This window comes from Triturus cristatus, chromosome 5_2 (assembly GCF_964204655.1).
Source record: "Triturus cristatus chromosome 5_2, aTriCri1.1, whole genome shotgun sequence".
NCBI classification, from domain to species: domain Eukaryota; kingdom Metazoa; phylum Chordata; class Amphibia; order Caudata; family Salamandridae; genus Triturus; species Triturus cristatus.
The window spans coordinates 141,003,864-141,031,145 of NC_140588.1; the positions used below are offsets into that span (position 1 = coordinate 141,003,864).

A 27,282-nucleotide genomic window follows, 5' to 3' on the forward strand; every position below is an offset into this window, starting at 1 on the left:
AATGCAATATTTATATTTTTCTAGAAATGAAGGTGCTCCTAAAGGGTGACGGTGCAGTGAAAGTAATGCATGGTGAATAAAAAGTGCATACGTGATATATGCAAAAGCATTTACATGTTGCTAATAGGGTTAATAGGGTTAATAGAATATTTTAAGTCAACACCCGTAGAATGAGTGTTGATGGCCACCATCAGATTCTTAAAAACGCAGTCCACATATGTTATTTGTCGATGTTTCAACCTCTGACCATAAGTAGAAGGATCACTTTACACAGCCTAACTAGCGCTAGCTCATGATACCACAGTATTGAACTTTTCTTTCTTTGCTTCATTACAGTGGTTTAAAACTGGTTTGAGGTTGTTCTTTGAAGTGATGTTAGACACTTTTTTGCCACAGTCTCTTGGTATGTAACAAAGGTTTACTATACCTACCATCGAAATTTGAAATAGGTGTTAACTTTTTTTGGGCTGATACCTGTGCTGTTTCATTACAGTGAGCTAATAAGCACTTTGAAGTTACTTCAAGAAATTGTGTTTGACATTCCCTTGACTGTGGGACTTCTTGCCCCAGTCTTTTGGTATGCAACACAAGCGTGCTATATCGGTCATTGCAATTTGATTAAGAGACAAATGTATACACAAATTGATACATTCATTTTTTACTTTTATGTGTCTACTGTAGATATTTTGCATCCTGATGATGACCCTGCTCTAAATACTTATGCTCAGGAGTTGAAACCTCGACTCTAACATATGTGGACTTTGTTTTTAAGAATTTGATGGGGGTCATCAACGCATGTTCTACGGGTGTTGACTTAAAATATTCTATTAACCCTATCAGCCACATATATATGCTTTTGCACATATCACATATGCACTTTTCAGTCACCATATATCACTTTCACTGCACCTTCACCTTTTAAGAGGACCCTGTTTTCTAGAATAATATCAAGATTGCATTATGCTGCGAAAATGTATTCGTATATTCAGAAATGCGATATGTATAAATAAATGTACTAAACGCATTACAGTAACTCACTCATTTGAAAGGTTTCCTTCTATCCCTAGTGTTATACTATTACCATGGAAGTCAAGTCAAGGGCTACACTTCCCCCATTGATACCACCTTTTCTTAATTATTATCCAGCCCAGGTCCCTGGGTTACTGGGTAGCCCCTTTGCACTAGACAACTTTTAGATGTGGGCATTTCTCTGTGCTTTTAACTCTGTGGGCCAGATGTACGACGAGAATTAGCATGCGCAAACGGGTTTGCGACCCATTTGCGCATGCTAATTCTGATAGGGCCATATACAAACACTATTTTGCGATTCGTAAATAATTTGCAACTCGCAAAATTGTGTTTTGCGACTCGCTATTAGGAAGGGGCGTTCCCTTCCTAATAGCGAGTCACAAGCAGTGTACCAATGTTTTGTAACTGCGGTTGCAAAACACTCGCAAATTACCACCCTCTTCAAGAGGGTGGTAATGCAGTCGCAAATGGGAAGGTGTCCCTAGGGGACCCCTTCCCCTTTGTGAATGGCTCTGAAATATTGTTTAAGGGCAGGCAGTGGTCCGAGACATGGCTGTCTGCTGATCGCAGCAGGCCACAATCCCTGGGAGGGCCAACCACTCCCAATGGGGTCGCAAATTGCGAGTGGCTCATTAATATTCATGAGCCTCGCATTTTGCGACCCCATTGGGAATCACAATCAGTGTCTCTGACACTGTTGTACATTTCAAATTGCGACTCGCAATTTGCGACTCGCAATTGAGCGCAAATTGCGAGTCGCAATTTGCAATGGTCGTACATCTGGCCCTTAGTGAAATACAAAACTAAAATAACAGTTATATAATTCCTACAAATAATTATGTGTACATTTCAACAGTTACCTATTTCTTAATTCAGAATTATTAAAAAATAACCTGAAATGTTATTGCATTTCTGTTATTTGTTGATATTTCAAGTGTACTTCACTTTTTTCTTTGTGAAGTTAATGTGAAATCTACATAACTGTACATGTCCTTATCATGGCAGAATTTGCATTAGAATAACATATTTAAAGAGTAAAGAAAAAAAACTTTGGCATTTCAAAATTATATTTGTTCCCAAAAACATATTCAATAGATTTAAAAAAAATAATAATATATATATTGACCATGGGATTGGGCAAAAGGAAAATAAATATTGTTTTTTCTCAGAGGGAAATGTTAAACTTGGTTTGAGGGTAGAGCAAATCAAAAAATGCCTGACAGTGTCAGGGACTAAGTCGAGTTACAAATGAGAAATGTTTTAAATATATAAGTATTAAGCAATGTTCAATATAAGCAGTCCACCATAAAATAGTTAAACATCCTAAAAGAATCTCAGCTGTCCAAAAGAAAGTCTATATTTCAACATCCAAAATAATAATAAAGTCAGACCTCCATGCCAGAGGGAGTGCCAGAGTCATGTCTCTGGCTTGGGAAACAAACATTTCTGGCCATCCTCTGGCTGACACTTGATTGCCACATATCTAGCTCCTTTCATGAGATGGTTGTAACATCAATGGTTGTGACAGAACTGGAAACTGGCTAAGAAATTCAAAACACCAGGCTTGTTGGCGAAACAAGTTAAAGGGGCAAACTGGGAGACATGACTCGAGGATGTGGATTGGGGTGGGTTGTGGAGGCATACAAGATTTAATGTCAGCAATCTGGGTCATGAGAGTACATAATCATCAAAACTGTTCAGTTATTGACTCTAGGAGTATCCTTACCTCTCCTACTAAATCCTGGACATCCCAAGAAATCTATAACTGAACCTTTTCAATGACCTCAGGAACTCATTGATGGCAGCTATAGAGCCATAATAAGAAGGAAGGGAGTGTGCACAACCTATGAAATTGGAGGTCAGGACAAAAGTAGCCTTCAACTGCTGGTCTTCTTCTGGCAAGTCAATTGGAAGATGATAAAGAGTAGAGGACGGTGGAGCAGGGAGCACCATTGGAGGCTCAATGTTATGGGGGCTTCTGAAGTTATGGAGGCCATGGCTGCAGCCTAGATGTTGGTGGAGGCTGCTCTTCAGACACCATAGGAAGTATTTATTCAAAGTCTGGAGGAGCCTAATTATTCATCTCTACCGGGCTAGTAATGCCCACCTCTTACACCTCTGCAATTGGCTCAACAGCCATTGCCTGGAGTATTTTAGTGTTGGAGTTTGTTTGTCTCTGGATGGGCCCACTCTCCTAGCTGATCTGTCGTTTCCCCACCTTGCTGGTTCTGGAAAGCTGTGTGTCTGCCTTGCAGTCAAGGTTGCTGATGGTTGTCCCAGGTCCTATTCTGATGTCCCTCTCTGGCCACTGAAAAGGAATGAGTACAAAATAAAAAAGATGCTTGCATTTGTCCAGCGCTTCATATATAAAGTCATATGTGCTTTTCTTGGATATAACAACCCTATCTCAAAGTTAGATTGACATCGTGTAGACTTCCACTAACTCGTGCCATGGTAAGGTGTAAGTCAAATTTCAAGTTTAAAAAACAAATATTTTTTTGGAAGAAGTAGGTTTAAAACGGTAGGTAAGAAATATCATGCTTACTATGCAAGACTTATTTTTGTAATCATATCAACGTGACATAGAATGAAAAAGAAAATCTGTCTAATTTTTTTTTTTTTTTTAAAACCTTTATTCGTGCATATTAAAAGAACAAATACGGGCCTACAACCGTCAGGCCGGCCACGATACGGTTAAGCACTGATACAAACATTACGGCCCCTGTGCTTCAACGGTCAAGATTAGCAACGATTTATGAATTATACACTGGAGAGATCCTTGACCCCAGGGAAAGGAGAAGTGAAGGTTAATTTTAAAGTTTTGCAAAATAATTGTATCAGGGAAAAAGTCAGTGAAGAATAAGAACCAAGGAGATTCGAGTCCGCACGATATCTTCACCACACGGGAGAGCAGCAGGAAAATCTGTCTAATTAACCTTAGCATGCTACCTATCACAGAAAAAAAAGATTGAGGATTTTAAAGTAAAGCCTTTTAATTGTTACTCTGATTTTTAATAGAAAATAAAAAAAAACCTTCAAAAAGCATTGTAGGTATTTAATGCATTTAAAGAAAAATATAGCATTTTTTAATTGAAGCAAGTTAAAGGTACGCATCAGCCTTATGTACACATAGTTTGGCAACATGGAAATGTAATATAAGTAATTTTAAAATATGTTATCAGATATATTCTGGACAAGAAATATGAATCTACAAACACATTTTTGTTGGGCTAACTTCAGATGATTATTTTTCCATACAAGAATGTAGCAATTAAAAATATATTTTTTGAAACAAAACATTAATTCCATTCTTTAACCTCCATAGCTGATACCCACTGATGAGCTCTTTTTTTGATGTGTGGGCACATACTACGTCAGACTCTATTCATAAATTTGTTTTCACCAAAAAACTATCCAGGTCAAATTTATGTTTTTTTCCCCACCTCTTGGGGATTCTAAAGGGAGCCAGGGTTATGTGGATTTCCATGGAGGGGACTGAGAAAATAGCCAAAATATACAAGATGTATTTTTATTTTTTTTGAGAAATGGGAAAATGTACTGAGCAAGAAAGCTCATGTTTTTTTCTAAAAATAGCATCAACAAAACATTTGCTGTGCTAACATAACCATCTTCTGAGCTTATATAAGTAAGCAGTGTTGTAAAACAAATCCATTTTTTACCACAGTTTTTCCATTTTTCTTATGGGGATCCTAAGACCCAGTTGAGCACAGCAGAACGTGCTCAAATTTGGAGGGACATTGGCAGGCGCTGCAGTGCTGTGGGCGTCCACACTTGAGTAGGGAAGGAATGCTGCAAGGGCCTTTGTTGCTGGGTCAAGTTTAAGGCCCAGTACATTCTTGGTGTATCCTCCCAGCAACACTTGCAGCACCCTAGGAACACCCCAGGAAGACAACACTGCACAGGAGGCTCCTAAGAACAGCTTGACCGGCCATTCATTCTGAACTAGAAGCATCTGAGCAGCAAAGTGATGGTAATGCTCTCCAATTTGTCCCCCAGGTGCAGAACCAGGTGCAGAACGACTGCTGGAGCTGCCTTGGGCTGAGGATACTATCCAATACCAGGGTGGGCCTCCCCCACCCCTCCTCTATTTCCCCCTTTTTTACATATATCCCTGGTGGTTCAATATGGTTTTAACCCCCGGATTACTTTCATTGTTTGAATTTTTGTTTTTTGTTGAAATATTTTTATTATCATTTTTACAACAAACAAAAGCCACAGCTCATCTCATTACACTTATGTAATCGACAGTAGTTATGCTGTCCAGTTGTAGGATATGCATCCTGTCCTCCAAGGGGGTATCTGTTGTTACAGTCCATATATCTTCTCTGTAATGTGATGCCGGAGGGGGGAACCGGGGGGCTTTCATTTTTTGAATAACCATACTTCTTTTGACTGTTCAGAAAATCTGAGTGTAATTTACTAATAAAAAAACGAATTAAAAAGCTGTAGTTAGTCCAGCATTAAACATGGCCAACCACAGGTACTGAAAAGCTCTCTCATAAAAAATAATGGTGGTAGATATTTAATATAAAAGCCCATAGGAAATTATGTTAAATTAAATACATTATTCAAAATAGTTAATAATGTAAATAAATATAATTTAATATTAAATGTATATATAACAGTAGTGCATATTTATTATTTATTTATAAAAAATTTCAGTTGGGATATTGATTTGATAAGAGTTAAATATTTGTAAAGTGCAGCTGTCGCTCCGAAGGGAGCATCCTGGCGCTACACAGAAGAAGCCAGATCGATTAGGTAAGTATGAGAATGATCCTACTAGACCAGTGAGGAGCAGAATGCATCCATGAGCCCGAATATCCAGGTTTTCAGTGATTTTCTAAATTGGGTCTCTGATTCTATCCCCCTTAGGTGTGTGGGCAAAGATTCCATGCTCTTGTTCCCAAGACTGTGATGGATTTTCCTCCTTTGGTTTTATACCTAAAAGTGGGAGGCCTAAGAAGGTTCGCCGTGGAGGATCTGAGGGTCCTAGCCGTGAGATAATGAGTGAACTTGTCTGCCAGGTATTTTTGTCCAATGTCTCTCAAAGCTCTGAAAGTATTCACCAAGATCTTAAATAAAATTATTTTCTGTATGGGTAGCCAATGCAGCGTCTTAAGAGCTGGAGTGGCCGATGAATAGGCATTTTCAGCACCAGATGGGCCGCTGCATTCTGTACGATCTGTAGCCTTTTTACAACTTGTTTGTTGGTTCCTGAGAAAAGGCTATTGCAGTAGTCTAATCTCGAAAGGATCAGTACCACTTTCTTCCTTGCAGAGCAGGAAATGTAAGGGAAGAATTTGAATGAGGGTTTTTATGAGGTTGAAACACATTCCTGTCACTGCAAGAGCCTGTAGCCTACATGAGAGAGAAGCATCAAATTTTAATCCCAGATTCTGGGCGATTTCCACTGTATTATTTGGAGCAGGTGCATCTTCTGGCCACCATTGAACCAGGTTGAAAAGATTGTCGTTCACTATCAATAATATCTCGATTATTTTTGTGTTACATTTGAGGTTGTTTAGTCTCATCCAGCGGATGACCTCTGTCATACATTGCTTAAAATTTAGCTCTGTTTTGGTCGTGCCTTTATCCAGGGCCAAGATCAATTGTGTGTCATCTGCGTATGAGGTTGTAATGATATTGAAGAAAGGTATTAACAAGACCAATGGAGCCATGTAGATATTAAATAGGAGCAGGCAGAGAGAAGAGCCTTGTGGAATGCCTGAGTTAATCTGGCGTTTGTTTGCGAGGAAATTAATTTTAGACAAGCCAGGGCTATTGAGGATATACCGCTTTGTTTGATTCTAGATAAAAGGATGTTAGGCGAGATGGTATGAATTACGGACAACAGATCTAATAGGATCAGTACCTAATTTTTTAAAAAGTATTTTGGCTTTCTTGAGGAAGCCAGTAAGTTGTCTATTGACAAGTCTTTCAGTAATTTTGCCAAGAATGGGCAGTAGTGATATAGGACTGAGATTGGAGAGAGTAGAGGAGTCTATTATCTGTTTTTTTGCAGTGTTTTGACAACTGCTATTATCCACACTTCTGTAATTATCGCTATAGTTAAAGATGAATTAATTATCTTGTTAGCTACTGGATTAACAATGACTATATTCTTATGAAGAACCGCAGGGGGACATGCGTCAAATGGGGATCCTTGATTTACATGCAATGATGGCTTGGCGTGACTGTTCTGGTGAGATTTCCTCAAAGGCTTAGAAGGACAGGGCTATAAAGGTCCTAAAAAGGTAGAATCGGGTTTTAGGTCTATTTAATGTTAAGGATTTTCTCTTTAAAAAATACTGAAATCTGGTCATATAGCATCTGTGATGGTGGGATCTCCTTGCCTAGCACTTTTGGGTCAGTGAAAAATGTTACCACTGTAAAGATCATGTTGGTCATTACAGGCCTCTAAGACATCATCTATTCTTGAGAAAAAGGGAAAAATGGAAAGCATAGCCGACCGGAGGCAAGCACCGTAGACCTCCAGCCCACCCACGTGATACAGGTGCAGTGAGAAGTTCTGACCTTCCGCACCTCAGGCAGATATTCTCCCCCTCACTCACCTGAATTGCCGGCTCCCACTGTACGCCTCACTTCTGGCGATCGGCTCACCATTGAACACGCCGCCGACCAGGGAACAGCAGGCAGATAACCAGGAGCCATGAAAACCCGTCCGTACAGTCTCCCCAATCCCACCTGCACCACCAGGCAGGGAATAGAGTCACTGAGAGCCGCTGGAGCTAGTGTGCCCATTAATTGGGCACACAAAAAAGGAACAGGAAGTTAAAAGAGGGGGATGCATTTTATGTGTGGGAAATGTCTGTGATTGGAGTCACAGGCGCCTCACTATGGGGCCGATTCACAGAACTAATCTGAGATAAAATACTAAACTTACTACTTTTGGTATTCACAGAAGGCATTTAGAAGTAGTAAAGTTAGGACTTCTTACTTTACTACTACTAAACTGGGATAAAATCCTAAACTTACTACTTTTGGTATTCACAGAAGGCATTTAGTAGTAGTAAAGTTAGGACTCCTAACTTTACTACTACTAAATGCCGTCTGTGAATACCAAAAGTCGTAAAGTTAGGATTTTGTCTCAGTTTAGCAGCAGTAAAGTTAGGAGTCCTAACTATACTACTACTAAATGCCTTCTGTGAATACCAAAAGTAGTAAGTTTAGGATTTTATCTCAGATTAGTTCTGTGAATTGGCCCCTATGTGAGTCAGCATGGCGAGAGGGGCAAAGGGGTGAGGGGGATTGTCATTTATCAGGGTGGTTGATGACTGGAATGTTGTGAGTTCTTGTTGTCTGGTAAGTGGGCTACTGGACAGTGTTCGTTTGTGCAGAGTGCCTTTTTTATAGAAATTACAGATGACACTCTAGGCAGTTCTGTCTTCGGGGTGTTGTAACTTTTGCCAAGCATATCGATGTGTTTACATTTTGATGTAAATTACTGTAAATATCGATCAAACCAGTTCAGTAAGAATGCCACAGCAAACAACATGCAAATTAAAACCTTAATTCAAACAGTTTTAATATGCACAGTCTCTTGCCACATTAACAAGGCGAAACCTATAAGTACAATTAGAATAAACCTTCTACTGACTGGTAATGTTTATTACCGTGAATAGGAGTCCTCCTCGTCCCAGTCACTTCCCTTCCTCCCTAATTGGACTCTACAATTTTTGATTACTTGTTATCGTGACAGGAGGTGGGGGTAAGGGGGAGGAGATGCTTTATGTTAGTCATGAACATAAAGATAGTACATCCAGGTCTTAACCTTAAAATCAAATGCTATTTACGTGTGATGGGCTGTCATGGAGGCAGGGATGCCTTATATTTTTAATGACTGGGACAAGAAGCACCCCTTGAGGGGGTACTGTCCTTATGCCTGTGTGCTTAAGAAGCTTCCATTCACCATGCTGAGGCGCTCATTGCCAGTGGCCTGAGTAATTGTTATAAGTGCCACACAGCGGTTACTGCAAATATCGAATATATAATACCAATTTCAAGGCTAGTCTCTTGCCTCCTGATTCCTGTATGCAAAAACCCTCTGCGGGCTTTTGCAGACAGGGCCTGGTCTTGTGTAACTCGGATTATGCCCTGCCAGTAACCTACTCCTTCAGGCCAGTGCACAACATATTTGTCACGCTCTCTCTGCCTGCTTAAGCGCCTTCTCCGTGCTCCTGACAGGTAAGGAAAACATTTATATGCACGTTCAGTTCCATACATGAAAATAAACCTGATTGAGACCTCAATAGAAGTCAATGGGAGAAAAACATTCTTCTGATCATTTAAAAAAAATCTCCCACTTTCCTTTTCTAAAATGTTGGCATGTATGCTGATATATGAGTTCAAACTGAATTTTGCATGTTGTATATATTTTTTTAAATATTCTCTCACAATATATTTCGTCAGGTGTCAGGGGAAAACTGTGGGGAGGGTTGCTGTCGAGAGGTTTCCTCATACGGAAAAATATTTGTTCTATGGTGAAATGTTTTTTAAAAACAGTTGCTCCAATGCTGAACTATTTTTCCATGTGCAATCGCATGCGATGTGTAATTACAGATGCGCAACGGCTTACACATACTCATAATAATCCCAGCCACCTGATATACCTCCATAAAAAAATTGTAGTCCAGAGATTTTCATTTTCGATTTGTGTTTTTGGATCATTAGATAAGTAATTTAGCTTGGGTAGACATTGCTGATCCAGGCCAAATTTTTCTGGACAACATTTTTAAAAATGGCGGATGTGTTGCAGTGATGATGTAATATCTCAAGAACCATGAGACCTATAGACTTCATTTTGGTGTCAAAACATAGGTTTTGGTGGGTCAAGTAGCCGGATAGAGACAGAAAATAACTCCTCAGGGCAACCCTTATGCCATTTTCCAAAATGGCGACTATCATAGAGGAAGAAGAGACATATATAGAAATTAAACAAATAATAATGTTTTTGAAGGTCAGCTTCCTACAATTTGCTATTACGTTCTTGAACAATATGGCCCATTACTTTTGAATATGTCTTTGCAGGCACCAACTACTCATTGACAATCAATCCACTTGCAATGATTGGAAATGTAGAGTTCACTGAAGCATCAGCAATGTTTTGGTGAGCTAATATCTCCAAGTTTATCTTGTTTGATTCTGATGACCAGAATTTATCAAGTTGCATATGTATAGGTTTTGAATTTTTGATGCAGGCAAGGTATATTGTTCCACTTGTAGATGTTTGTCTGATTCTCTCACATTCTGTGACAGATAGTTCAAGATAACTGTCAAAGACAATGTGCAGTTCTTGTAAGGTGCAAACTGACTTTGATATCTGTAGAACAGTCTGAATGACCTCTCCAGTGTTTTGCATGGATGAAATCTTGATCATTCGCAACTGTGACATATAGTCCACAACAAAAGCAGTTTTCAATGAGGACACGTTTTTGAATGGAAATTTTTCAGGTGAAAGTTTTATATTCGAGCTCTTGGGTGAGTTTATGCTTTACTGGTTTGGATGCAGCATCTCCATCAAATAATGCATTTGTTGGAAGAAGATAATGCAACAGAACGTCCTTGATAAATTCACCCCTTTCTTTTGCTACATCCATTTCATTATGTGCTTGCGAAAGTTTTTTTTTTTTAATGTAAACTGTTTTGTAGTGGCTGGTTGGACAAAACTCTTACTATGACAATTAAAGGGTGAAAGTTTAGCTTTAGTGATTATGTCAAATAGATTTTTCTCTTTAAAAAAAAAATCTCTCCTGCTTCAGTTCTGCGTATAGTTTTGATCTGTGTTCCAGGACATCTAGTAGATGTGTCTTTTTATTGTTATCCACATATTGCTTGGCTCAGTCATTTCAAAGGGGTTTCCTTGCTACTGCTTGAAATGAAGAAGTTTGTAAACATGTTTATTAAAACGTTCCCCTCTCTTTCCCACAAATTTGTGTCGAGGAAAGGCTTCGCAATGGGCCATTCATTTTGAATTTGTCTTCTCTCTGAAAACATTTCAAATAGAAAGGACTTCATGGTAACTAGCTGCCATTGAGCAACATATTCACTTTTACGTGTCTGACAACAATTTGCTTGGAACTTTTCTGTGATTTCTGGATCGTCTGTTCTAGTTTCATATCTGTATCCACAGCAGTGACCCTTCCCTCTCTGTCTTTCACCACAAAATGTCTTTGGATTAATTTTCTGTAGCGGTATTGTTTTTCCACCTCTAGCTTCTTCACTCTTTCCAAATACCAGGACCCATATCTCAGTAGTTTATGCAATTGAATTCGTGAAACACTGTAATCAGTGACTCCACATTCTTCATGTGCAGCTCGGAATCACCTTCCCAGTCAGCATGTACTAAGTTTTTCACTATAAGTATCATGTGTAAAACATTTCCCAGTACTTGCATAGTTCTGATTTTTCTTCACATTCTTTGACAAACACTACGAACTTGGTTTTCAGGTTTTCTGATTTTGAACAGAGTGGATTGAACATTGCCTGGCTTTGCACTAAGTCTTTTGAATGAAGCGCATGCTGTGCCTTGTTCACTTCTGAGATAAAATATGCAAAATCGAATTTGTCATTCTTGTTCCAGAAAGCATTCTAACGCAATGTTTCTATAACCTCAGATATGATGAGCATTCCATGTAACGGGCAAACATAATGAGTTCTGCTCAATACTGACTGGACAATTTTGGTTCTGAAGATTTCCACCTGGGGGCGTGTCCAAGATGGCACCCTTGCAGTAGTGCCTCTGCCGAGCTCTGCCGCACCAATATTGCATCTCAGCAGTTCCCTGGGGGGTGGCCGCCCTGCAGCACGGGCACAGACAGTGAAGCTCATGAGGAGTCGCTCCGAAACATTTACAACACTCCAGGACTGAAATTACAGCCCCAGCCAGTGTTTAGTTTCTGGCCGGCCAGCCGCGAGACAAGATGCCGCCTGAGCGGTTGAGACAGGGCCGCCCGAAGTGGTGAGGCCTATATCGGGACGACGGAATACACAGCACAGGTGCATGAGACTGGAGCATTGGTGGGCGCACTGGAGGTAGCAAGGCGGAGGAGCCTCCAGCACTAAGGTAGACCGGCCAGAGTGCATGGAATGGCGGAGGAACGCCGCCAGTGCCCCATTTTGGCATTAAGTTGGATGCTCGGCAACGGACCTGACCTCCACCCGAACAGACGATGGGGTGGAGGTGGGCGACCACGGATCAGGAGTGCACGACAAGGCCCCGGGTCTCGGCTGAGTTGCTGAACATGAGACCGCGGTAAGCGGGCCGTAGTGCGGGTGGAGAACCCACCAGAGAAAGCTGGGCAAGCAGTGACTTGCCCCCTGTGTCTCTCATCCCCACGGAGTGAAGCTGACATCCCTGGGGCATGCCGCCGGATCGGAGCGGAGTCCGGAGTTTGGAGATACCCGGCCAATGTGGCTGATACCAGGACGGCTGTGCACAAAACACAGGTGCGTGTGACAAGAGCGCTGGTGGGAGGCCCTGAGGCGGCGAGTCTGGGGACCCTTCCAGTGCCAAAGCGGGCCGGCCAGTGTGAGTAGAGCGGTGGAGGGACGCAACTAGGGCCCCATTTTGGCATCTAGCAGACCGCCCAGCCAGGCGACTATGGCCTGACCTCCGGCAAAATAGGTGCTGAGGTGGAGGTGGGTGACCTCAGACCGGGAGTACAGGATAAGGCCCCAGGACCCGGCCAAATTGGTGAACATGGGACTACATCAGGCAGTCCAGAGCGCAGGTGGAGAGTAAGCCAGAGAACGCTGGGCCTGTTGTGATCAGCCCCCCCGCCTCCCCCATTCCTGCAGAGTGGAGTTGGCTGCCACCAGGCCAGAGCGGAGCCCAGAGTTTGGAGCTGCACAAGCAAACTCCAGCTTGACAGTGGAATCAACTGTCTGAGCCCTCAACAGAATGTTAGATAAGGAATTGTTTGCTAAGGCCTCTTCCACAGGGTCGGAGGATACCGCGTGGAGAGGAGGCGGCAGCGTGCGACGTGTTGCGGAGGGCCCAGCCACCACTGCATAAAAGTCTGGCTATTTCAGACACCTCCCAGAGCTAGCGATGGAGAGAGCTCCAGTAACGGTCCCAACACAGTTGGAGATTGCTTACCCCACACCTGACTCTATCCGCTGGCGTCATCCTAGAGAGTGAGAGGGGTCAGCGGATAGGCCTCCAGAAGAAGGCGGTGACATTAACACAGGAACATACCATAGTGGGACATCAGAACTGGACACAATGGCCTCTCCCAGAACCCAAAGGGACACTGCCACTATCAAGGACCTCCTGGCCAAGGGCTCTGCCAAGAAGACGGAGGCTACCCCGAACTCGGCCTCCCTGACTGAAGAAGAGGCAAGCACCCCAAAGCACAAGGAAATGAGCATGGAAGCCCTTTTCAGTACACCAAGAGACGACATAGCGGCCTTACACACGGAGGTGGCTAAGGAGGTCAAGGACTCACGCCATAACATTGGTGACTTGAAACAGAGAGTAGACTCGGTGGAACGCTCTGGTGACGCTAGAGAGGAAGAGCTGGAGGAATATCACAGAGAACTACTAGAACTCAAGTATTGCAATGCCAACCTCAATTTCCATCTGAGGATTTGTAAAACATTAAGGGTGTTCCGCTGCAGGACGCCTGGAGGACTACGTTCTGTGTCTCTTCCGCCACATAGTCCCGTACCTAGAAGGAAAGGACCACCCGCAGGACCGTATGCATAGAACGGGGTGCCCGTCAGCGACACCGGGCACCCCACAGGACATTGTCACGTGCCTCCTCAACTACAGGCAAAAGGAGACAATAATGACCACAGTGCGAGACCAAGCTCATGTTTTATTTGAAGGAAATAAAGTCCGCCTTTACCAAGACCTGTCAAACATCACACTACAAAGAAGGCGTGCAATGAAGCCCATAAAAGAATTTTTGAGGGACAAAGGAGTGAGGTACAAATGGGGACATTCCATTCGCCTGGTTTTTGAGTGGGAAACCCGGGCGGTCCGCACACCACCAGAGGCGGCAGAGATCCTGGGTATAGAGCTTGAACAGGGGCCCTCATCCCAACAGACCCTTGCCCAGTTGCCCCCCGAGAATCACACCGTAGAAGACACTCCAGAAACCGATCACAACAGCAGTTAAGCAAACCAACTTAGACCGAAAGCATCAGACAACGTTTTGCTTTGCTTCAGCACTTACGGAGCAACACCAATCCCCGGAGAGTGACCCTGAGTGACTGTGAATGGGCCTAGACTTGCGTTGAAGATGGGACACAATGATGAACATCCTCACTGCAGAGGCAGAGAAATCAGTGCCTCGTGATGCCCGTCAGGGTCTGCAACGGAGGAGCAAGCACCCCCAGGCATGCCCTCATTTCAGTAAACATTAGCCGGTGGCGGCGGACGCCATGGAACTCGCCACTCTTTTCTTGGGTGCCGGCAGAGGCGGCAGACGACATGGACCCTCACTACAGAACTGCAAGTTCAGCACCTGTTGGTGCCAATGTTTTGTTAATTTTTAATGTTTGTTCAATAGTTGTATGTTATCATCCTCGGCAGTTGGATATGTTATCACACCTCACCCCGCTCTCTGGGTACAAGGCCACAACTCGCCATGCGCAGGGCCCAGATAGCTATGTCGCTCACTCTAAGGCATGGTGCATATAGTTAGCTTGAATGTGAGGGACCTAAATTTGCCAGCCAAAAAAATAGCGCCATTAGCACATCTTAGAGCGGTCCGCTGCAATATATGTCACCTACAGGACACCCACCTCCTGACAAGGGGCAGGAGCAGAATGTGCTCCAAATGGTTCGACCGGCAGTTGTGGTCTTCAGGACTGGGAAAGAAAGCAGGAGTCGCTATTCTGGTGGCCACACACTTTCAAGGGAAAATCTTTCAAATACACTCCGAAATCGCAGGCTGCATGATAGCCTTGCATATATCCCTCTCCAGTCAGACACTTACAATAGCTTGCATTTATGTCCCTAACAACCACCAAGAGCCATTTATACGCCAGGCAATTAGCACCATTCTCACTACCCCCAACTCCAATCTAGTGATAGGGGGTGACTTTAACTTGGTGCAGGATGCCTCTTTGGATAGGACGCCCCAGAGACCAGTATCTACTGGAATATTTACCCCACAGGGAGCTCACTGGCCAGCAGAGGCGGTATTGATGGATATATGGAGGACACTCCACCCCACCACAGGGTCGTACTCATTTTCCTCAGCCGCACACCATTCGTACGCCAGAATTGATGACTTCGTAATCTCCTCACCAATGCTTCCAAAGGTAACACAGGCAGATATTGATGTGGCATCTATATCGGACCATGCCCCCATTCAGCTTAACTTGCACTTCCCGACCACTGGCCAGGGATGTAAAATGTGGCGTCTCAACCCTAAATTGCTGTCCTATGATCCAGAGGTCCAAGAGGTGGAGAAGGCTATTGTAGATTATCTTACAATTAAAGACACCCCGCACACAGCAATAGCGACACTATGGGAGACCCTCAAAGCAGTAGACAGGGGCACGGATATAGCCGTAGCTGCGCGGCTCAACAAGGAACACGCAACGAAACGCGCAGACCTGGAGAAGGCAGGTAAGGACTTAGAAGAGGCTCACCAACGTACAAGTTCGAAAAGATCCAGACGCCAAATGACCATAGCGCAAAAACAGCTCAGAGCCCTTGACATAGATGCTGCGGAGCATGCATTGTTGCGCATGCGAGAGAAGTACTACACAGGGGGAATAAAGCTGGTAAATTACTGGCCCATAGATTACGAGTTCAGGTAATCTCCCAACATGTGCATGTCCTCATAGATAGAGCTCAGAGGCATATAACACGAGATGAAGATATTACGTCTGAGTTCAGCCAATTCTATGCACAGCTGTATGGGGCAGATGGGCAATCACCGGAAGACTGCACCCCCTACGTCACACAGACCCCACTGACGACACTACCGGAGCACACCGCAGCACCTTTAGAGGCCGACATAACCGAGCGGGAAGTCCTAGATGCGATAGGGAGACTCAAGCTAGAGAAGATGCCAGGACAAGATGGGCACACAGCCGCCTTTTACAAGCAATATACAACATTATTGTCCCCTGTGCTTGTCCGGCTGTACAACTTTTTTAGCGCATCTGGGGCGCTTACAGAGTCAATGCGCACCGCGATCATAACTGTACTGCCGAAGCCGGGGAAGGACCCCCAGCACTGTGCGTCCTACCACCCCTTGTGCCAAAATATTTACAGGGATACTGGCATGCAGACTAGGGAGATATATGCCAGGGCTGATTGATCCTGCTCAGTCCGGATTCAAACCGGCCGCAAATGCGGGGATAACACCAATTGGCTCTTCCAGTTGCTGGACAAAACCCAGCGTGCCCAAACACCGACATTGTTTCTGTCCATTGATGCCGAAAAGGCCTTCGATCGAGTGCACTGGCCATACTTGTGGGAGATATTGTAGGCTGTTGGCATGGGTCCCGCTTCCGACAGTGTATTTGGGCTTCCTATGCAGAACCGAATGCACTGGTCCGAGTCAACACTGCGCAGTCCCCGACCTTCTCCATCTCCAGGGGGACGCGCCAGGGATGTCCGCTTTCGCCACTCTTATTTGCACTCTATATGGAGCCTTTGGCGGAACGCACCTGAAACCATCCTGACATAGAGGAAGTTTGGATGGATGGTCAAACACATAAATTAGCCCTATATGCCGATGACGTGTTGTTGACCATCACAAAATCACGACAGTCACTGCCTCTACTTCTAGAGGAACTCACTACGTTCAGCAAGGTCTCTGGATTTAAGGTGAACACGGCCAAATCCCAAGGACTTAACATCACTATCCCGCATGATGAACAATCACATCCTGCAATGGAATTTCCATTCATGTGGGCAAAACGGGGACTCCTGTACCTGGGTATCCACATACTACCTAGTATAGAGGGTTTGGTATCTAATAACTACTCTGAATTATTAAAAACAGTGTGATCCCTCATCCAGTCTTGGCACGGTGGTGCCATCTCCTGGCTGGGACGCATAGCAGCTGTAAAACTTACTCTGTTGCCTAAGATTCTTTATCTTATGCAGGTAATACCATTGGTGCCACCTGCCTCTACTCTAAAGAAGCTACAATCCACCCTCAAGGCCTTCATATGGTACGGCAAACGGGCTAGGATGGCGAAGGAGCAGACATATCTTTCGGTAGACAAGGGAGGGCTGGGTATACCCAACATAGCACAATATTACCAAGCCGCGCAACTGCACTTTCTGGTCGAGTGGCAACCCCTACTAACCAAGAAGCACTGCTGCTTTTAAGATCAGGCAGTTTCCGGGAGACATATCTGGAAAATACTATGGCTCCCGCGTAGAAGTCATCCACCGGGAGTTTATATCTCCCCAGTGGTCAGGGCCACAATAGAGGTTTGGGATAAGATTTACTCATTTAAACAACTCGCGACAATGATTTCCCCGCTCACACCAATCATAGGCAACCCAGATTTTTCGCAGGCACTGCAGGAGCAGACTTATTCATGTTGGCAAGAAGCCAATTGTAAACACATTGCTCACTTGTTTGACTTACAGGGCCTGTTAGACTTCTAGACTGTGCAACAGGAATTTGGGCTTCCAGATTCTGAATACTGGCATTATGTGGCAGTCCGGCACTGGGTAACTCTTCCCACCGTTCGGCCCCATGCAAGCAGGCAGCTGACTCTTTTTGAGCGTTGGCTTTTGTCTAGGAAGGATAACTGTCACATTTTGTCAGACATACACTCATTCCTAAACACTGTAGCCAGTCCCCTACAAACGCCCACCAGGAAGCGGTGAGAGACAGAATGTGAAAGCAAATTTATCGACAATGAGTGGACTGACATTCTGCATCATGCTCGCACATCAGCCACCAGCGTCTCAGGCAAAGAAACACTATTGAAGATAGTCCATAATTTGTACTTTACCCCAGGACGCTTTGCTCAGTGGCAGAAAGGGAAGGATGACACATGTTGGCGTCACTACACTCACTCAGGTACACTCTCCCATTTGCTATGGCATTTCCCCAAACTCCACCGCTATTGGACGGACATTCTGGAGGATATTGATAAGATGTTTAATACATAAATACCCCGCTTCCCTAGCTATGTTTTGCTGGGACTGTCCAATGTCCAAACCTACCCACTACACTCTAATAAGGGGAAGGCCATCACCCTAGCACTATGTACCGCAAAGCAAGTCCTGCTTTCAAAATGGTAGTGTACCTGAGGTCAGGCGGGTAACCAAATTTCGCATTTTTACTAAAAGGGATGCTACATAATGTTAATGAGATATACTGAATAGTAGCTTGATATACTATGTACATACATTTCTCAACATTACCAAGCATGTTGAATGTTGGTTGAGCTGATGAAAATGGCAATAAAATTTGTTTACAAAAAACTAAAATGTCAGCTACAATATGGAAAACACCTTAATCCCAGAAGATTGACAGGATAGGCTGGTCTTCAAGCTGAGCATGCACATTTTGGATTCTTTTTAGAGCTGTGTATACTGTTGTATCGTTTGTGACTGCAGATGGTATTACTGGTAAAACCCAACCTTCTTCAGTGAAACAGTATTCTGGGAGATCAGAGCAGAATTCCAGCCCACTGAGAACTGGCTTTTATTCCTCCTTCAGTCTACACCGAATAAGCGATAGGATAAATTCAGCTAAATTAGCTTTGTGGACTGCAGTATCAGGTAGGAGAAGATCCATGTTCTCAGCCACTTTGAAACTTTCTGGTAGACTGGGACGTGTTGATGGCTTGCAGTGATTTTGCACACATTGGCAAGGCAGTTGTGTTATAAATTTAAAGGTTATTTGCAGGCTTGTTTGTTTATGCCTACAGCTGACACAGCTTTTTTTCCACAGCTACATCATTGGTACAGTCTTGAAAAAGCATCATGGCTGTATTGTGCGTGCTGGATATTCCAGACAAAGAAGAGCTGTCGTCAAAATCAAAATGGCCAAGAGCAACAATTGTAAATCCTTTCCTGGTAAAGTGACTTGGAAGTGGGGTGCTGTCGGATTCACAAGATTTTACAGCATGAGCTGCTAACAAGTTCCTTCTCCGTACTATGTCATTATAACTTGTTGATACACCAATTCTATTCACTGAAGTGACTAGATCTTTACTTTTGCACTAGTCATAGGTTGCGTGGGCAGTCATCATGTATAACTGATTTTTTTTTTACTGTGATGTAATTCATAAAACATGATTTGGAAAAGACAGTATGTTTGCACAGCATAAGCGTGTTGGTTCATGGGATTGTCTTGCACTTCTTCGCTTATATCTTTAAAGCCATCATCAATGTTGTCGGCTTCTGTAACAAACTCAAGAACTTTAGTTTGTAACAGTTTTGCTTTGCTGATATTAAACAATGATGTAAAAAACGTCGGGCATTCTTCTTGACTCCCATGATTTGCGGAACTCTGGGGCATCACGAAATTTGTCACAAAGTCTAAAATCTAAATCTTTCCAGACGTTTCCTAAAATGGTTCCTGATGATTTGACTGCATCTTGTAATCTTATTTTGGCATTTAGAACTTCATGAGTCAAAAATTATCCTTGCCCTCACCATCCTGGTTAATATGACCGCATGCCTGGGTGGTAGAAACTGCACATGCCTGAATATCAAAATCACTTGCCCATATGAGACCACTTGTTAGAATTGGCGTTAAATGATAGCTCAGAGCGGTCTCAAGGTGAGTTATAATTCCTTTATTTAGTACATGCAGCTATTTATGTGTGAAATGAGACAGTCCTTACTGATGTACTTTATGCGTCTTCCTCTCTTCCAGGTTCACCGGAGGCTCTCCCCACCAGCACCTTCGGCAAAAAAAAACAAAGAAGCAGGTGAGTCTCTGCCCTTGTTTCTGGGTTTAGTGTTGTTTTTCTGCTAGGGAAGGGATAGGCATTTACAACTCCTAGAATGTGGAGTACTATACAGAAAAAAACACAAAAAAACAGACTGTGGTGCGTCAAGGGACTGACGTAATATTTTGGGCACTCTCTCTCCCTTTCTTTTATCGGATTGTGCCTTCTTCTTTATTCTGCTTTTTTATTCTCTCTTTTCTTTTCTTATGGGGTCTATTTTGCCTCTTTTCTTTGGTTTACCCCTTTTTTCCTTTGTGCTCTTGCTCGTCTCCCTCCCTTTTCTTCTTTTCCTTCTCACTTCACCCTCATCTTCCCTTACGCTCTGACCTCCTCCCCCCTTTCTTCTTATTACTTGTCTTATTGGAAAAAATGGTCACGCACCTCACGAAGCCACTCCCCTCCTGGGACACGGCGGGTATCCTTCATCAGCTGGCGGTGATGCTGCTCCTCCTCAGCTCAGGCTTCTCCTTCCCCTCTGCACGGGACGGGATCGCTCTGCGTTGCACCTCTCCGTTCTTCCTCCCGGAGTTCCTCTTTGGTTCGGCTCCCTTCTGCCACACGTCTTGGCTCTCCGTCTTCGGTTTCTTCTCTGATGACGGCCAGTGCGATCTTCCGGTCTCCTGTGGTTCCTGGTCTTGCGTGACAGCGTGACTCCACCCAGATGCCTGACTTTCGGGCCAGGCAAGTATAAATGGGCTGGCTGTTGCGTTTTCGTCACCTACTGGGTGACAGATCCCCATTCCTGGATTTTCCTGATCGGGAAAAAGGGGAAAACATGATAGGAAGTCTGTCCCTATAAGGTTTTTTCCTGATTTATGAAGCACATCAAACTGGAAAGCCTGTAACGAGAGAAACCTCCTGAGTACTCTGGGGTTATTCCCTTTGTTTTTGCTTAGCCAAGTGAGAGGTGCATGGTCTATATACAACACAAAAGGTTTACCCTCACGGTAATACCAGAGTTTTTCAAGTTCCCATTTATGGCAATTTTCTGCTTCTTTATTATCTTTTTGAGCGAGTACAGCTCCTATACCTACATTGGAGGCATCCGTTTGTAAAATGAAATTTTAATTGAAATCTGGCGCAACGAGAACCGGGGGGAGAGGTGATACTCTTTTTCAGGGTACGGAAAGCTTTTAGGGCATCTTTCGTAGGTCTTTGAAACTTAGGCTTAGATATCTCCCTTTTGTAGAAGATCGGTTAAAGGTGCTGCTAGGATGGAATGAACCTGCGATAATATCCTACCAACCCTAAGAAGGATCGGAGTGCTCTTTTGTGGTTTGGGAAGGGTATTTCATTAATGGCATTGATTTTCTCGGTTTGGGGTTAATTTAGCCCATTACCCAGTAAGTAACCCAAATATCTGACTTTGGTCAACCCTACTCTTGACTTCTTTGCTTTTATGTGCAAGTTGGCCCTTTCTATGTCTGTTAGGATGGAGCGTAGGTGTTTTAAATGGCCGTCCCAGGAACGGCTGAATATTATGATGTCATCTAAGTAGGCAGAGGAGTATTCGAGATGAGTTCTAAGGATAACATTCATTAGCCTTTGAAAAGTGGCAGGAGCCCCATGGAGTCCAAAAGGGAGCACTGTAAACTGAAACAGACGAAATGGTGTGGAGAAGGCTGTTTTCTCCTTATCTTATTTTCTCAAGGGAACCTGCCAGTACCCTTTGTAGGGTCGATCGTGGTGATATACTTGGCGTCTCTTATTCCTTCAATTAACTCATCGACACTTGGAAGGTGATAGGCGTCTAGTTTGGAGATTTTGTTGATTGCCCGTAAATCTATGCAAAATCTTATACTGCCATCCAGTTTTTAGAATTAACACAATAATCCAGTTTGGGAATTAACACAATGGGGGAGGACCAGTTGCTCTGGGAGGGTTCTATCACTTTCATTTATAGCATCTGTTCTATTTCTGCCTGTACTGCCTTCCTTCTAGCTGCGGGAATGTAATAGGGTCTTTGTTTTACTACACTCCCTTCGGGAGTTTGAATAGAGTGTTTGGGAAAGGTGAGTCTTCCCGGGGCTCTCGGAAAAGAGTGATGTAAACGATTGTAATACCCTGTTTAAGTCTTCTTTTTGTTCTTCAGAAAGGGCATCGTTGATGTTTAGCTGATCTAAGGTGGATGGAAGACTAGGCTCTGGGCACGCTAGGGGTATACCCTGAGGTAAAGGACCAAGCCATTTTTTAAGAGGTTTATATGGAAGGTCTGTTCCCTATGTCTTCGCATTTTTAATTTATAAGAAAGGTTACCAACCCTGGCTATGATTTTATAGGGGCCCTTTCATTCGGACTTTATCTTATGGGAAGAGGTAGGCAAAACCAAAACCCAGTCACCTGGCTGGTATACTCGTAATCTTTTTCCCCAGTCGTACAGTCATTTTTGATTTTTTTTTGGCTCTTCTCTAGGTTCTTTGTCACTAACTCTTGGAGTTTCCCGATATTTGATTTTAATTGCTGGGTGTATTCCAGCAGTTATCTGCTTCGGGCTGTTTGTCGCTCTCCCAGGCCTCCCTAGTGATTTCTAAAAGGGTTCGGGGTTTTCGGCCATAAAGCAATTCGAAAGAAGAACTGCCTAAGCTGCTCTGAAATTGGCTTCTTAGCTCAAAAAGAGCTAGTGGAAGCATTTGGTCCCATTGTCTTCCTTTTCCTGACAACATCTTTTTGAGAAGCAATTTGGGGGAACCGTTATATCTTTCAACCAGTCCATCGGTCTTGGGGTGGTATACGGAGGTTTTTAAATGTGTGATACTCAATTGTTTACATACTTGACTCATGAGTCGTGATACAAAAGGAGTACCTCGGTCTGTGAGTATCTCCTTTGGAATTCCAACAATGGAAAACAACTCTATCAAATGTCTTGCGATGGTTTTGCTGTTAGGGATGTGAAGAGGGAAGGCTTCTGGATAACGGGTGGCATAATCAACTATGACGAGAACATATTGGCATCCTTTATTAGTTTTTAGCAGTGGACCTATAAGGTCTAGCCCTATCCTCTCAAAAGGGGTACCTATTATTGGTAGGGGTTGAAGGGGTGCCTTGGGAGGTAAGTATGGGTTTCTCTTTTGACATTCTGAAAAATATTTGTTATATGAGCAAAAATACCAAGCCAGTAAAAATTTGCAAGAATTTCTTTGGTTGTTTTCTCAGGACCCCAGTGTCCAGCTAGTAAATGGGAGTGAGCATAAAACATTATCTGGTTTTTGAACTCTTTGGGTACCATTAACTGAGGAGGATCCGTGGGTCCTGGGATCTGATACAAAAGCCCATTCTTTATCTGAAAATGGGGAAACACTTGGGTGCTATTCTGTCGGGCTTTTTCCCAGATAGGTTCTAAGAGCATATCGTGCACCTGAGTGAAACAAAAGTTATGGTCAGTCACCCATGGTTCAGGGGCTAGAAGGGCGTTTTTTTGAGTATTGCTTCTTGTTTTTCTTGTAAATGAGACAACACGGTATAAAACATTTCTATAAATTGGGGGTTATCAGTCCCTATGATCAGATCTTCGGGTAAACTCAGAAGTACCCCTACTTTACGATGGTGGACTTATAGGGTGTGGAAATTTCCAGTCTGGCCATGGGATACTGTTTAACATCCCATGCACACATCTAATATGTACATTCTTCTTAGGTAGGATCTGACATGGTTCTATAGGGTCTGCCCTTACAACAGATTGTTTGCGGCCGGAGACTAACAAAGCAATTGTTGGTTTTTGGTTAATCCACACACTTACAAGGAACGCAGGACCCATCTCCTGGGTATAGTACACGGGGTTTGGGGCATAATTCATCTCCATTGGTTCCTCTGACATTTTTTGGTTTTTACAAAAACGGGCAATGTGGCCCCATTCGCCACATTCAAAGCATTGGGGACCAGATGGAAGTTGGAGATCTGGTTTATTCTGGTTGGCTCTTCTGCTATCGTTGAATGTTCTGTTTTGTTTCCGTTCTGATGGTTGGTTAGCGAGTCTAAGGTTAGTTCTGTGGGGTCTTTCTACCTCGTGGGAGGATAGACAAGGCTGAACCCGTGAGAATGAGGTGGCCATTTCAACAGCTTGTTCGCTATTGAGTCCTGAATGCTGTCGAAGCCATCGTGGAGTCTGATGAGGGAGAGCCTCTATAAACTGTTCTCGACATATTTTATCCACAATCTCCTCCTTTGTGTGGTTATGTGGTTTTAGCCACTTATCAACAGCTGTTCTCAACTTGAAATACAGAACTTTAGGGATATCTCCTGGCTTGCCGCTCTCTTGTCTGAATCGAAATCTTTACACTTCTGCGTCCAGACCTATTCGGTCTAGCAGTATTCTCTTTACTTCTTCATAGGTAGCAGTTCCCTGAGGGTTGGCAGTTTGATAGGCTGCCTGGGCATCTCCTGATAACAAGGGGGAGAGATAAAAAGGCCATCTTTCTAGGGGCCATGCACACGCTCTCACCGTACGCTCGAAATTAGTTAAAAAAGCATCATGGTCGTCATTAGGCAACAATTTTTGCAGGGTCACCATCAGGGCATTGGGTGGGATTGTTTTGTATGTCGTTGGGCCTGTGATCCGAGAAGACCGAGGTCCTCATCCCCGGACCCTGCACCTCTGCCTGGGACAACACCTGGTGGCCCTCCGCCCTCGGGATCCCACCCACCCCGACAGACCACGCTTGGAACCTCGGCCTAATCCTCGACTCCTCCCTCTCCATGAACCGCCAGATCAATGCCGTCGCGTCCACCAGTTTCAACCGCCTACGCATCCTCTGTAAGACTTTCAAATGGATCCCCCCGACTGCAAAAAGACCGTCACCCACGCACTCATAACCAGCAGACTAGACTACGGCAACGCCCTCTACGCCGGAATCAACAAAACTCTTCTACCCAAACTCCAAACCATCCAGAACGCCGCAGCCAGGCTTGTTGTAGGGACACCACGCCACGAACATATGACCCAACACCTACGAAGCCTCCACTGGCTCCCCGTCGAGAAGAGGGTCACCTTCAAACTCCTCACCCACGCCTACAAATCCCTCAACAACATCGAACCCAAATACCTCAACGACCTAGTATGTTTTTATATATCCAAGAGGAACCTCTACTCCGCTAACCTCGCCCTGGCAGAGGTCCCCCGCATCCGCAGAAACAGAACCGGCGGGAGAACTTTCTCTTACATCGCAGCCAAATCCTGGAACGAGCTCCCGGTCAACATCAGACTCTCCCCAACTATCCACACGTTCAGGAAGGACCTCAAGACCGGGCTCTTTTACTGCCTTGCAGCTGCTCCACCCCCCCAGCGCCTTGAGACCCTCACGGGTGAATAGTGCGCTCTATAAACCACCGATTGATTGATTCATTGATGGTCACTTGTACCTGTTCCTGAGCCAGTTTAGCCAACTGGTCTGTCTGGGCTTTTAGCGTGTCCCGGAGTAACTCTTGGTCAGCCTGGGCAGAAGTCATTTGGCTTTCCACAGCCCACTCGAGCTTTCGCTGTCCTTGCACAAGATGCTCAATTAGGGCTTCCATTTGTTTCAATGGTATGCCTGCATTCTCCACCAATTTGTGACTACTTGTTAGAATTGGCGTTCAATGATTGCTCAGAGCGGTCTCAAGGTGAGTTATAATTCCTTTATTTAGTACATGCAGCTATTTATTTGTGAAACGACACAGTCCTTATTGATGTCCTTTATGCATCTTCCTCTCTTCCAGGTTCACCAGAAGCTCTTCCAGCCAGCACCCTCGGCAAAGAAAACAAAGAAGCAGGTGAGTCTCTGCCCTTGTTTCTGGGTTTAGTGTCGTTTTTATGCTAGGGAAGGGATAGGTATTTACAACTCTAATTAGTATGTGGAGTACTTTAAAGAAAAAAACAAAAAAAACAGACTGTGGTGCTTCAAGGGAGTGACGTAATATTTTGGGCACTCTCTCTCCCTTTCTTTCATAGGATAGTGCTTCTTCTTTATTCTTCTTTTTTTTTGCTCTCTTTTCTGTTCTTATGGAGTCTATTTTGCCTCTTATCTTTGGTTTGCCCCTTTTTTTGGACGTCGCTTCTTTCCTTTGTGCTCTTGCTCTTGTCACTCTCCCTTTTCTTCTTTTCCTTCTTACTTCTCCCTCATCTTCCCTTACGCTCTGACCTCCTCCCCCCCTTTCTTCTTATTACTTGTCTTATTGGAAAAAACGGACAAGCACCTGACGAAGCCACGTCCCTCCTGGGATGCGGCGGTTATCCTTCGTCAGCTGGCGGTGAGGCAGCTCCTCCTCGGCTCGGGCTTCTTGTTACCCTTTGCACAGGATGGGATCACTCTGCGTTGCTCCTCTCTGTTCTTCCTCCCGGAGTTCCTCTTCGGTGCGGCTTCCTTCTGCCACACGTCTTGGCTCTCCATCTTCGGCTTTCCTCTCCGACGACGGCTAGCGCGATTTTCCAGCCTCTTGTGATTCCGGGTCTTGCGTGACAGCGTGACTCCACCCAGATGTCTGACTTCCGGGCCAGGCAAGTAGAAATGGGCTGGCTGTTGCGTTTTTGTCACCTACCGGGTGACACCATACTAGTACAAAATCCAAATAAAGCAAAGCTATAAAGGCTTCAAGGCCATGGTCAAGGGCTGTAGCCATACTGCTATGTGTTGAATCAAATATATTATTATAAAAATGTACAATTACTAGGTCTCTCCTTCCTTTTTTATTCTGCCACACTATTCGGGAAAGGGAGCCCACTGATGAAATCTTCTTAACATTTACAGCGATTTTATTAGAGATAAATATCTGTAGTCCCCCTTTTGCCCGCCCAGCTTGCGATGCTAGTGCATCTAGAAAGTATAAGGAAAACCCTTTTATCTGTACTGGGCCCCCCCTTAAATATTACTAATGGAGAAGTTAATCTGGCTATACAGTCTGGTGCTGGGGGCCGGGCACCAGGCGCAGACGGGGTACCAGCTGATGTTTTTACATTCGCCCGTGAATTGTAGGGGCCTATTTTAACCAGGTTGTTTAATTTAGCCGCAATAGATATGATTCCATCTTCTTGGGGTGAATCTACTATTGTACCCAAATTTAAAAAAGGGGATAAAACAGACCTATTTCCCTCCTGGACCCCTCCTTGAAAGTAATGAGTAGAGTCCTGTTATTAAAATTGGAGGAATGGGCGCAAGAGCAATCTATTTATCCCCATTGCAGTTTGGGTTCAGAAAGCAGCTGGGGACTATCATCTTAGAGCTACTTATTGGTAAATATACTAGGGCTAAGGCAGGCACACTTCACTTATGCTTCACTGATTTAAGTAGTGCCTTCGATCTGGTAGATCGTAACTTAGGGGGTCATTACAATGGCGGTCGGACT

At 44.0% G+C, this 27,282-nt stretch overlaps 1 long non-coding RNA gene across 1 annotated transcript; it reads right to left on the reverse strand.

Moving 5' to 3' along the window:
- Positions 1 to 2,166: 2,166 nt before the first annotated feature.
- On the reverse strand, positions 2,167 to 26,364 carry LOC146822727 (uncharacterized). Its single transcript, XR_014961826.1, has 4 exons — positions 26,137 to 26,364; positions 20,350 to 20,720; positions 19,861 to 19,920; positions 2,167 to 3,337 (listed from the first exon to the last, which is right to left on the reverse strand). It is a non-coding gene; the product is annotated as an uncharacterized LOC146822727 (long non-coding RNA).
- Between the last annotated feature and the right edge of the window lie 918 nt (positions 26,365 to 27,282).